The sequence below is a fragment of the Coregonus clupeaformis genome, unplaced genomic scaffold (genome assembly GCF_020615455.1).
Source record: "Coregonus clupeaformis isolate EN_2021a unplaced genomic scaffold, ASM2061545v1 scaf3981, whole genome shotgun sequence".
Lineage (NCBI taxonomy): Eukaryota > Metazoa > Chordata > Actinopteri > Salmoniformes > Salmonidae > Coregonus > Coregonus clupeaformis.
The window spans coordinates 1-12,190 of record NW_025537435.1 but is presented as its reverse complement, the minus strand read 5'-3'; the positions used below and the strand labels follow the sequence as shown (position 1 = coordinate 12,190).

Below are 12,190 nucleotides of genomic sequence, written 5' to 3'. Positions count from 1 at the left end.
GCGAAAGTCTCCAGTCATCTAAAATGATCTAGAATTGCATGAAATCCATTTATAAAAAGAACACATTTTTCCCGGACTCTAGGCTACAAAAAATGTGTAACTTCTGCAAGCGGCTCCACACCACTGCTCTATGCCCGTATGCGAAAGCTATGATAATGCACGCAATGCTTTGTTATAAAGGTTGTTTGTTTTTATCCGTTCTGGTACCTCAGAGCCCCCCAGGTCACCCCCCTCTCGGGCTCACTTTTGGTTCCGGCGCCGCCCAATTTACAAATGAAGCACTGGAGAAGCCGCTGCCTCCTCCGGGACACTTCTCCTTTGCATAAAGTTAATCAGGCTGTTGATTGTGGCCTGTGGAATGTTGTCCCACTCCTCTTCAATGGCTGTGTGAAATTCGAGGTGAATGGCAGGACAATGGGCCTCAGGATCTTGTCATGGCATCTCTGTATTTCAAACTGCATCGATAAAATGCAATTGTGTTAGTTGTCTGTAGCTTATGGCATCCCATACCATAACCCCGATACCACCATGGGGCACTCTGTTCACAACATTGACATCAGCAAACCGCACGCCCGCACAACGCCATACACCGTGGTCAGCAGTTGTGAGGCTGGTTGGGCATACTGCACAATTCTCTAAAACAACATTGGAGGCAGCTAATGTTAGAGAAATTAACCTAACATTCTCTGGCAACAGCTCTGGTGGACATTCCTGCAGTCAGCATGCCAATTGCATGCTCCCTCAAAACTTGATACATCTGTGGCATTGTGTTTTGTGAAGAAACTGCACATTAGAGTGGCATTTTTGTATTTGTTAGGGATCCCCATTAGATGCTGCCAAGCACCTCCTCAGCTACTCTTGTCCCCAGCACAAGGTGCACCTGTGTAATGATGATCATGCTGTTTAATCAGCTTCTTGATATACCACACCTGTCAGGTGGATGGATTATCTTGGCAAAGGAGAAATGCTCACTAACAGGGATGTAAACAAATTTGCGCACAACATTTTAGAAATAAGTTTGTCTGGAACATTTCTGGGATATTTTATTTCACCTCATGAAACATTGGACCAACACTTTACATGTTGCGTTTATATGTTTGTTCAGTGTATACAGTATATATTTTTTAAATCATACAAACTATCAATAACGAAATTTTAATTGAACTAAATCAGCCTGCTTTTCTGTTCTAATCAGATCCATTCACAGGCTCAGAAGGATCCTGTGAGGGCGGAACATTTTCTGGCAACAGTAGTCCTTGCAGGGCTTCTGCCGTGAAGTCTTGGAGGCCCGAAAACTTCTCAGCTGCAGATATAATGATGTCCAGCTTCTTGGACTTCTTGTGCAGTACAATTAGTAACTGTGGCTGTAAATACTAAAAAAATCCCCCTTCAAAATTAGTGTATCCAGATCACTTGATTGACGTATAACATTTGCAACTGGTTGCAGTGCATCCACCGCCATATCTTCTTCAGAACTGTGGCCTCTTGCTACTATAACTCTCTTCACCGTCTCCACATAGGAGATTTGCTGTACAGCCCTGACCCTTGACACCTCAACCTCTTTCACCCTAACAGGGCACTCTGGGAATTCAGGAATATGACCCCCCACCACAGTTACAACATTTTACATTCACATGCTCTTCAATAACATATTCCTTCCGTCTGCAAACACTTGACATGTGGCCAAAATATTTACATTTCTTGCATTGCATCAGGTTTTACACAAACTCTCTTATGTGGTATATTATATATCCCAGCTTTACATAGGGTGGTAGATACTCTTCATCAAACATCAATAATAAAGATGAACTTTGCTCCTTTTTCACATTCTCCATACGGGTCAAGCGACGTGCATTTGCATTCTTCTTCTTCTTTGGGATTTGGTTGGCGGAGCGCATCCAACTTTTAGGTGCATACACCGCCACCTACTGTACTGGTGTGTGAGGCCATTCACAGCCTACATATATTAAATTCATTGATACGGTAATTAATACAAAATTGCCCTGCCAAGTATTAGCCCGCTCTAAAAAATGTGAGGGAAAATGTTCTCGGTTCGTGAAGGTGTCTGACCTTCTCAGACCAATTGGCAGTACGCCCAGAACATTGTTCTGGGAACCAAAAGGGATATCTCAGTTTCAAGGTCTCACCTTGGAGAGAAGAAGCCTTGTGAGGTATTGGTTGGTCACATGCAGGAACCAAATGTTAATGATGAATTAATTATTAATAAGCTAAAATCATGCAAATATAACTTGTCTGTGTAAGCAGTATATAGGACAACTAACGGGACTGCCCCGGCAGAGCTCCCGAACGACGTGTACTATGGTGCTTTTAAGTTTGTTGGAACCTCTCCAGCTTGCTGATAAAAATAATGATTCATTTAAGTTTGACTTTGAGTCCCTTCGTGGCGATTTTACACAACAAAAACCCACCACCCCATTCCACTATTTAACCCTATCTAGTCCTACGCCAGACCACTACCACTCAATACACCCTGAAGCTGTTCTGCAGTAAATCCTCGCAATCCCAAGTACTTCTCTGCCGCTGCCACCACAGCCTCTATTTTCTGGTACTTTTGATCCATTTCTGCAGTACAATTGAAAACCATTGCTATAAATGCTAAAAAGCCCACCTTACTGAAGCACATATTCTTCCCATCACTCTCTCTTGGTCTCTGCCTACTCACAGGAATCCTCTCAAGATCCCTCACCCTGTACCCATCTTCCTCTACCACTCTCTTCACTGCTTCGGCATACAACACAATCAGTATTACTGTAACCCTGGCAACCTCAATCTGCCTTTCTCTCACCTGACACCTCAGATCTCCAGCCCGTTAGCACCCCCACAACTAACACACAGAACTTTCTCCACCGATACCACACATTTCTTCATCTCATGCCCTCCTGCACACTTGTCACATCTAGGCATCTCACGCCTACACACTGCTGCAACAGGCCCATAAACTTCACACCTAAAACACTGTAGTATTTATGGAACAAAAATCGCTCACGGGATAACTAACACTTCCTACCTTGATCGTATCTGGCAGAGACTATGCATCAAAACCCAGCATGACAGGTAATGTATTCTCTGTTTCCCCACGCTCTACACCGGATCTACGTCTCACCAAAACGGAGGGTGTCACAGACACCTGGAATCTTCCATTTCAACTGCTCATCCTCAACACTTAAACCTAACCCCGTTATCACTCCTTTCAATGCCACACTGTTACGGAGAGCAATTCAAGTCACAATTCCTGTCCCTAATCACGTAATCCGCAGCGCCCGCTCCCTCTGGACAGAGGAGAAACAATAAATCATCACGAGTCCACTCCAAGTTACCTTCACCAACACAACAGTCCCCAACCTCTTCTCCACCTAACCTGACACCACATATGGATCCATTCCCTCTACAAATCTCACTCCCATTGGGCCAGAATCATCCTTATCACCCTCGGAGCAGAGGCCCGAACTCTGAGTTCCTCACCACAGTTAATTCATCCTCACTCTCGTCATGTTCACTTTCCTCCTGTAGCTCTTCTAAAAGTTCTGTGTGATCTTCCATTCCATATTCACTCAAAACATATTCCACTTTTCCTTCCTTGTCCACCATCTTCTCCTTCATCAGATCTTCCAGAAGGTTTGTGCATCCCCCATTCCACATTTTTTCTTGTCTGCCATCTTACCACGTTTCTCAGCTCATCCACATCCCACTAGCTTCAGGTAGCTGCACACCAATGGAGTACCACAGTATAAATGATAATACCCATAAAACCTAGCAGTCAAACAGGGAAATGGTTCCAATCATTATTCCACCATTCATTTTTCCCATAGGGGATTTTAGAAACACTTAAAATAAGGGCTGTGTTACGTGTAGGCTTACCCTGGTGTGGCGTTTTGATAACCATGTAAATCTCTCTAGGACAAGGTGACTTTTATATATTTGCATGTATTTACCCCTACAAAAATGAAATGGTAATTAACTGCTAATGTGGCTATCATAAAGAACCACAAATGCCATGATGATCTGGACAAAATTGCAGAATAGAGTCAAAGGTAAGGATCTCTGGGTTAACTATCTAATGTTAGCTACATTTTGTAATGAAAAAAATAGGCTACATTTATTTAAATGGACAATTCTGTGAACTGTCTTGTGCAAGTTTTAAATTGACACAATACCTGTTAGCAAAGGTGTCAGCTAGAGATGACGTGCAGGAGATTGCAGTGATTTGAGCTATTTGTTGTTTTGCATGATGTCTACTTTGATGATAATTAGAGTTTTATAATCTGGGAGGAAATAGAGCCAAATATATTGCTAAAAGTCACACCAGGGTAAGCCTACACGAAACACAGCTCTTATTTTAAGTGTTTCTAAAATGAATAAAAAGAAAAATGATTGGTTCTATGACACCATTTTTGCAAAAATAACAATAATAAAAAAACTGTATTCAGACTTTACTCAGTACTTTGTTGAAGCACCTTTGGCAGTGATTACAGCCTCAAGTCTTCTTGGGTATGACGCTACAAGCTTGGCATACCTGTATTTGGGGAGTTTCTCTGCAGATCATCTCAAGCTTGTCAGGTTAGATGGGGAGTGTCGCCAAACAGCTATTTCCAGGTGTCTCTATACTTTGCTCTGTTCATCTTTCCCTCGATCCTGACTAGTCTCCCAGTCCCTGCCACTGAAAAACACCCCCACAGCATGATGCTGCCACCACCATGCTTCACCGTTGGGATGGTGCCAGGATTCCTCCAGACGTGACGCTTGGCATTCAGGCCAAAGAGTTCAATCTTGGTTTCATCAGACCAGAGAATCTTGTTTCTCATGGTCTGAGAGTCCTTTAGGTGTCTTTTGGCAAACTCCCAGCGGGCTGTCATGTGCCTTTTCATGAGGAGTGGCTTCCGTCTAGCCACTCTACCTTAAAAGGCCTGATTGGTGGAGTGCTGCAGAGATGGTTGTCCTTCTGGAAGGTTCTCCCATCGCCAGAGGAACTCTTGAGCTCTGTCAGTGACCATCGTGTTCTTGGTCACCTCCTTGACCAAGGCCCTTCTCCCCCTATCACTTAGTTTATCCGGGCAGCCAGCTCTTGAAAAAGTATTGGTGGTTACACACTTCTTCCATTTAAGAATGGAGGCCTTTTGATCATATCCTTGGACTAAAATGACTGACACTCAGGTGCAAGCCTAACATCATGTGCAAAGGGCCTTTGGGTAACGTAGCACATATTCAATGATATCTCTTTCTCACGTAGGCTGTTCATTTCTGATCTTTGATACTTTTTCTGGTTTATAAACGTATCATGGTATACTATATTAACGCTATACGTATGGGCCATATTGTCACTTTGTAGCTACTAGCAGCAGACCCTGTGTTGTGGATCATCTACCACTATTTTGGACGGTCCATACTGTAACGATAACGTTAGTCTCAGGCTTCACTAACTAGCGTTACTGTTTTAGGTGGAGCTATTCTTTGCTACTTTTCAAACAAATACTACGTGATATTTCACATATCATCTTGCTAGAGAGGCCTTTTTGTTGTGATATTTAGGCAACTATATCCAGGCTACTAGCAAAATACCCTGTGTTTATGTTAGGATAGATTTATGTTTGTTTCTTCCAACAGATCTTTACATATTTTCCTCAATACAAAATATTCCTGCGGTCCTTGTGGTTACTAAACATATTTTAGATATGCCTTTATGCTATAGCTTATTCCATGTTTACATCTTTGGTTAAATGACTTCAAATGCTAAACTTAAATTTACTTAGTGGAATGTCTGTGGAGTTTGTAAACTATCCAAGCTTAAAACAGGTTATTACTAGGCTTAAACAACTTCATTCATCTATTGTGTTCCTACAATAAACTCACTTGTTGAAGGATGAGCTACTTAAAGTATGCAGGAGATGGCAAGGGCAAGTAGTAGAATCCTGTTTCTCCTCTCATTCTCATGGTGTTATGGTTTTAATTCACTAATCTGTTCCGTTTCAAGTGGATACTATTATAACTGATACAGCTGGTAGATACATTTAGATACAGGGAACTCTTTTGAATGAGCATATTAATCTGGTTAATGTTTATGGTCCTAATGATGATCATCCCAAATTCTTTGACAATGTATTTCTATTGATAGCCTCCATTCCTGGTAAGATCCTAATGGCAGGGGACTTTAATTGCACTCTTGATCTTCATCTAGATCGCTCCTCTGGTTCAGACACTTCCCACTTGCAGAGTAGAAAGAAATTACAGCATTTCATTAAGGACTTAAATCTATGTGAACCTTGGAGGACTCAGAACCCGAGAAAAAGGGAGTATTCATGTTACTCGTCAACATTTAAATCATATTCTCATGTAGACTACTTTTTAGTTTATTGCTCATTGCTTCCCAATGTAGCAGGAAGTGGATATGATACTATTGTTTTGAATGACCATTCCCTTGTGTGATTATTCTATAGGGATACAAAACTAGTAAAAGGATCCTCTAGATGGCGTTTGCATCCCAGATGGTTACAGGACCCAGACTTCTTACATTACGTTGGAGTGCATATAGATGTCTATTTGACATTGAACACTGACCAAACGTCAGCGAGTACCAGATGGGAGGCTTACAAAGCACATATTTGGGGGCAAATTATACGTTTTACCAGTTTCAAATCTAATAAATCAGAAAATGAGAGACGGAGAGCAAAATGAGAGAATTGGAGAGGGAAGCATTTTTGGATAACTCAGTAGAAGTAAACAAGGAATGATTTGGTCTTAAAGCTCAGTATGAAGAACTTCCCACCTCTAAGGCTGCAAACAGCTTAACTAGGCTGAAACAGTCCTTCTATGATCAAGGTGAAAAACCTGGTAAATTGCTGGCCTGGCACATTAAGAAGTAAAATTCAGCCTTTAATGCAATTCATAATTTACAAGGACAATTATCAATGGATCCTGTAGAAATAAACCAAACATTTGCTTCCTACTACAACACACTTTACAACTCTGAATCTCCTGAGAACTGAACTAGTCAGGTCTTGATTTTCCCTCTACTTCAGAAGACACTAAATTGGATCTGGAAAAGGAATTGGATGGTGTTGAAATATCTGATGCTATTTTCGATATGAAGGGAGGTTAAGCGGAAGGTCCAGATGGGCTCCCAATAGATATTTAAGGACAAACTTCTAGGTCCACTTTTGGATATGTACTCTTAGGAAAGTACTCAGACCCCTTTACTTTTTCCACAATTTGATTCGTTACAGCCTTATTCTGAAATGGATTAAATAAATAAAAAACTCATCAATCTACACACAATACCTCATAATGACAAAGTGAAAACAGGTTCTTAGACATTTTTGCAAATGTATTAAAAATAAAACAGCAGAAATACCTTGTTTACATAAGTATTCACACCCTTTGCTATGAGACTCGAAATTGAGCTCAGGTGGATCCTGTTTCCATTGATCATCCTTGAGATTTTTCTAAAACTTAATTGGAGTCCAACTGTGGTAAATTCAATTGATTGGAGCTGATTTGGAAAGTCACACAACTGTCTATATAGGTGACCAAGAACATGATGGTCACTCTGACAGAGCTCCAGAGTTCCTCTATGGAAATGTGAGAACCTTCCAGAAGGACAACCATCTCTTCAGCACTCCACCAATCAGGCCTTTATGGTAGAGTGGCCAGACGGAAGCCACTCCTCAGCAAAAGGCACATGACAGCCCGCTTGGAGTTTGCCAAAGGCACCTAAAGGACTCGGACCATGAGAAACAAGATTCTCTGGTCTGATGAAACCAAGATTAAACTTCTTGGCCTGAATGCCAAGCATCACGTCTGGAGGAAACCTGGCACCATCCTTATGGTGAAGCATGGTGGTGGAAGCATTATGCTGCGGGGATGTTGTTCAGCGGCAGGGACTGGGAGCCTAGTCAGGATAGAGGGAAAGATGATTGGAGCAAAGTACAGAGAGATCCTTGATGAAAACCTGCTCCAGTGCACTCAGGACCTCAAGACCGGGGCGAAGGTTCACCTTCCAACAGGACAACGACCCTAAGCACACAGCAAAGACAACGCAGGAGTGGCTTCGGGACTAGTCTCTGAATGTCCTTGAGTGGCCCAGCCAGAGCCGGGACTTAAATCGAACATCTCTGGAGACCTGAAAATAGCTGTGCAGCGACGCACCCCATCCAACCTGACAGAGCTTGAGAGGATCTGCAGAGAGGAATGGGAGAAACTCCCCAAATACAGGTGTGCCAAGCTTGTAGCGTCATACACATTAAGACTTTGGCTGCAATCACTGCCAACGGTGCATAAACAAAGTACTGAGTAAAGGGTTTGAATACTTATGTAAATATGATTGTTCAGTTGTTGTTGTTTTTGCTTTGTCATTATGGGGTATTGTGTGTAGATTGATGAGGGGAAAAAACAATTTAATCAATTTTACAATAAGGCTGTAACGTAACAAAATGTCGAAAAAGTCAAGAGGTCTGAATACTTTCCGAATGCACTGTATATAGACAGGTGTGTGCCTTTCCAAATCATAACTAACAAACTTAGTTAGATAGAAAATGCTCTTACCATGAGAAACAGATTTCCCAATCTTCTTCTCCTCTTCTTCATCTTTAATGTTGACATTCAGCTCCAGTGTTTGACTGCAGTCTTCCAGCTTCACTGATGCCATCTCTGGATCCTGCAGTAAACTGGGCTCCACTGTCACAATCAGGACCCAGTGACTGTAGGTTTGGACTCAGTGTGGAAGGAGAGAGGCAGGCTGGGTTTGTCCTCACTGTTGATGTTACCGGCCTCAGACTTATCTGAAAAGGCCAGTAGTAATAAAGAGAAACAGACACAAAAAGTTATTGTCTTGACAGTTCTGGCACTTTCTTCATTCTCTAAAAATATTTTCACTTTTTTCAAGTTCAATTATCTAATTCAGTGCTTGACTTGGACTGAAATAGGTGCCAATACTCATTTCGGGTGCCGGTACTGTTTATATTAAGGTGCAGGAGCTCCACAATACTTTTGAGCTAATACCTAACCTATAGTAGATAAATGCATAAATGACTCAAAATCCATTTAGTACAAGGTTACAGTTTGTCATAGATAGCACTATGTGCTAATTTCCTTAAACCTTGTCTTCAATGTATTACTTCAATCAAAAACCAATTGTATTTCCTGTTCACACCATAGCAACCTTCATTGATAAAGACAGAAACAACAGAATGTGTCTGAATATTAGTACACATGTAGAAAACTGATAATCATTACATTCTGCTTCAAAACAGTAGTGCGACCGTGAAATTGTCTCTCTGATGCACCCGCACTGTCCTCACTGAAGTCCGTTGACGCTGACCGAGAGTAGCCGCCATTTTACCAGCTTGGGAATTTTACACAAAACCAATAATATGCTAAACGAACACAGAAATCTCAAATAAATTGATTATTTATGAAATTACCATGAGAAAATTATGTACATCCACTCAGACAAACCCTAAGTCTCTAGCTATGTGACTTGTAAAATAGTTTTTATCACGTTCTTCACTTGGTTTGACACAAAAATAACACATCAAACCTTTACCAAACGTGATAATACCTTAACGAATGTGTTACCTAGCATGGTATGACATGTTCTTTCGACATTAGAAAGTTTAAACGTGCTATGACATACCTCTAGTAATAAATAGAAACGGACACAAAGGTTATCTTCTTGACTGCACAGTTCTGGCGCTTTCTTTATTGTGAAGAATGGTGCAGCCTGCCCGAAACTTCCTGTTCCCCCACTACTAACGGTCCGTGCATTCCGAGATCAGATTACAACATTTCATTAAATTACAAAAAAAGTGTAAACTGTAGCAATTTATTTCCCTTTATAATTTATTAGCCTAAGCATGACCTACATCCAAATAATTTCTCTAGGGTTGGAACCGGTTCAGGGAACAGAACTGAAAAATAAGGTTAAAAAGAACCGGAAACTAAAGTGTTCTATACTTTTCAGGAACAGCAGTTATTTTAAAAGCATGTAATCCAGGTAATAACCTTATTTTACTTTCCGGGTATTTTTCTCCAGTCCCACAAAATCGCAACAAAGCTCACTCTAGAAACGTATTCCACTTACTGTCTGCCAGCTGGAATGGAAATCTTTGCCAGTGGGTGTGCGTGTGGAAACTACCTGCTCCTCCCCTCTGAAGCATAGGTTACTGTATCCTACTGACAACGTTACAAGCATGATTCAGAAATTAGGGAGATATGTTTAATTTGAGAAGAATAGATGAACTTTTTCAATGCTAGTTAAGGATACTATAGTCACCACGTTTCACATTGGATTTATTAACGACATAAAGGTAGGACCTGTTTTTAATTATATAGTGCTACACTGCACTGCACAAACAAGGTTGTTAGCTAGCTAGCTAACATCTGCTCTGGTCCAACGTTAAACCAACTCTGAAGTTCAGACATTCAAAGTTCCTCCATAGAAGCCGCTCCTCCGTAGGTATAATTCTGTGGGCCTAATTCAGATAATGCAGGTCATAACACGATGCCCAGCTCTTCAAGGCAAGCTTCCTCTATCCTCTAACGAGCTCTCCACACCCGCAAAATGTCGCACCTTACACTGTGATTGGCAGCACAGTGTGCTCTGAATGATTTTCTTATACAGATACTCTGTGGTTTACTAGTGTATTTATTCTCCCACTTGGATGTCACTTCCACAAGCTTGAAATTGAGGGCCGGGTTGTCAGGATGGGTAATGTACTGTACACATTAATTACAAGTACTCCTAAAGATACACTTCATTTTAACTAGCTAAATCCTGTGTAACAACTAGTAATTACATTGTACTTGGCTAACATTACATGTACTATGCTTTGAAATAGTTTCTTATTCTTCATCTGGGATTTGGATTTGTAAAATGTATTATAAAATGTATTTAATATATGTCTGATCAGGCTCAAGTAGCATCAGGTTTGTATTTTCATGCTGATCAAAGCTCTAATCAAATCCAGACATTTATAAGTGTTATAATGCTTTTGAATGACACTTCCGGTTTTGGCGGAAAATACCGGGTTACCCGGGAGAAGAGTGATTTATTCTCGGGATGGAACATTTGTATAATATCGAGGAAATATTAAACCCTGATGCGCATACCAGTTGATTCACAAGACACCAACTAAGTAACTTACATATACGGTATCTTCATTAGGTCTAATAGCATTTTATGTCCATGATATGAAGTAGTGACTGAGTAAGGCTAATTGTAAAAGTAACCCTCTAAAGTGCCATGTTTGTACAGTTTATTATGTGGAGGAAACATTTAGGCAGCCAGGACCATACACCAGGACCGCTCCGTAGGCCGCACTGTAGGCCTAGCTCTTACTGCAGTCCAGTGCCATGGACATCTTTGAAGTTTGGCCTCTAGTAATTTAGGATGGCAACTTTATGAAGGCCTCTTCACCGTGGTCTTATCGTACAAGGCTCTACAGACATGTAAAATAAAAACAGGCTATTTTTATTGTTCATATTATTTGCGTTGATGATGTATTGAAGTCAAGTGGTTCAACATTCAAATGCGACGGTCAGTGGAACACTTGCGCCACCAAGTGGACAATTGCTCAGTTCCCTTGTGGCATCAACGCTACCAGAGATATTTGATATAAGATCAAATGTTATGTCAATATTATTATCTCTAAATTGATTCCCCCACCCGTATTTCATATATTATTATTCCGATTTAGCTGTTAATCTGGATTTAATTTATAAACGCTTTCTGTCATTTCCGATTGGAGGGCAGATGACCACGTGACTTACGAACCTACAAATGTGTTACTTTGTAACAGTCTAAAGTGGTTATTCCCAACGTTGATCAACTCCCAATCTATGCCAATCTTTTTTTAAAGCATTATCTTTAAAGCATTATCACTGTACCATTTACACCCTGTATCCTGTGCATGTGACGAATAAACATTGATTTGATTAGATGATTAACGCACCATTCACATCAGCTATCATAGTCAATATAACAGTGACTGACTTCACCATCACTTTCTAGCCATCATTGACATTGAGATGAAGATGGTCAAACGTGAAAATATAAAATACATCGTGATCCTAATGGAATATAACAAAGCAATTCTGTTGTCTTTGCCTGATTTATCTTTACCATGACAGGGGGTACACCGTTCCTGGAGGTACTGCAATACCAGGTCGATGCGTGGAG

The 12,190-nt window shown here is 40.9% G+C and overlaps 1 long non-coding RNA gene across 1 annotated transcript; it reads right to left on the bottom strand.

The window, feature by feature from the left end:
* Positions 1 to 1,329: 1,329 nt before the first annotated feature.
* LOC123490440 lies at positions 1,330 to 8,588 on the bottom strand. Its single transcript, XR_006660959.1, has 2 exons — positions 8,557 to 8,588; positions 1,330 to 1,373 (listed from the first exon to the last, which is right to left on the bottom strand). It is a non-coding gene; the product is annotated as an uncharacterized LOC123490440 (long non-coding RNA).
* Positions 8,589 to 12,190: the final 3,602 nt, after the last annotated feature.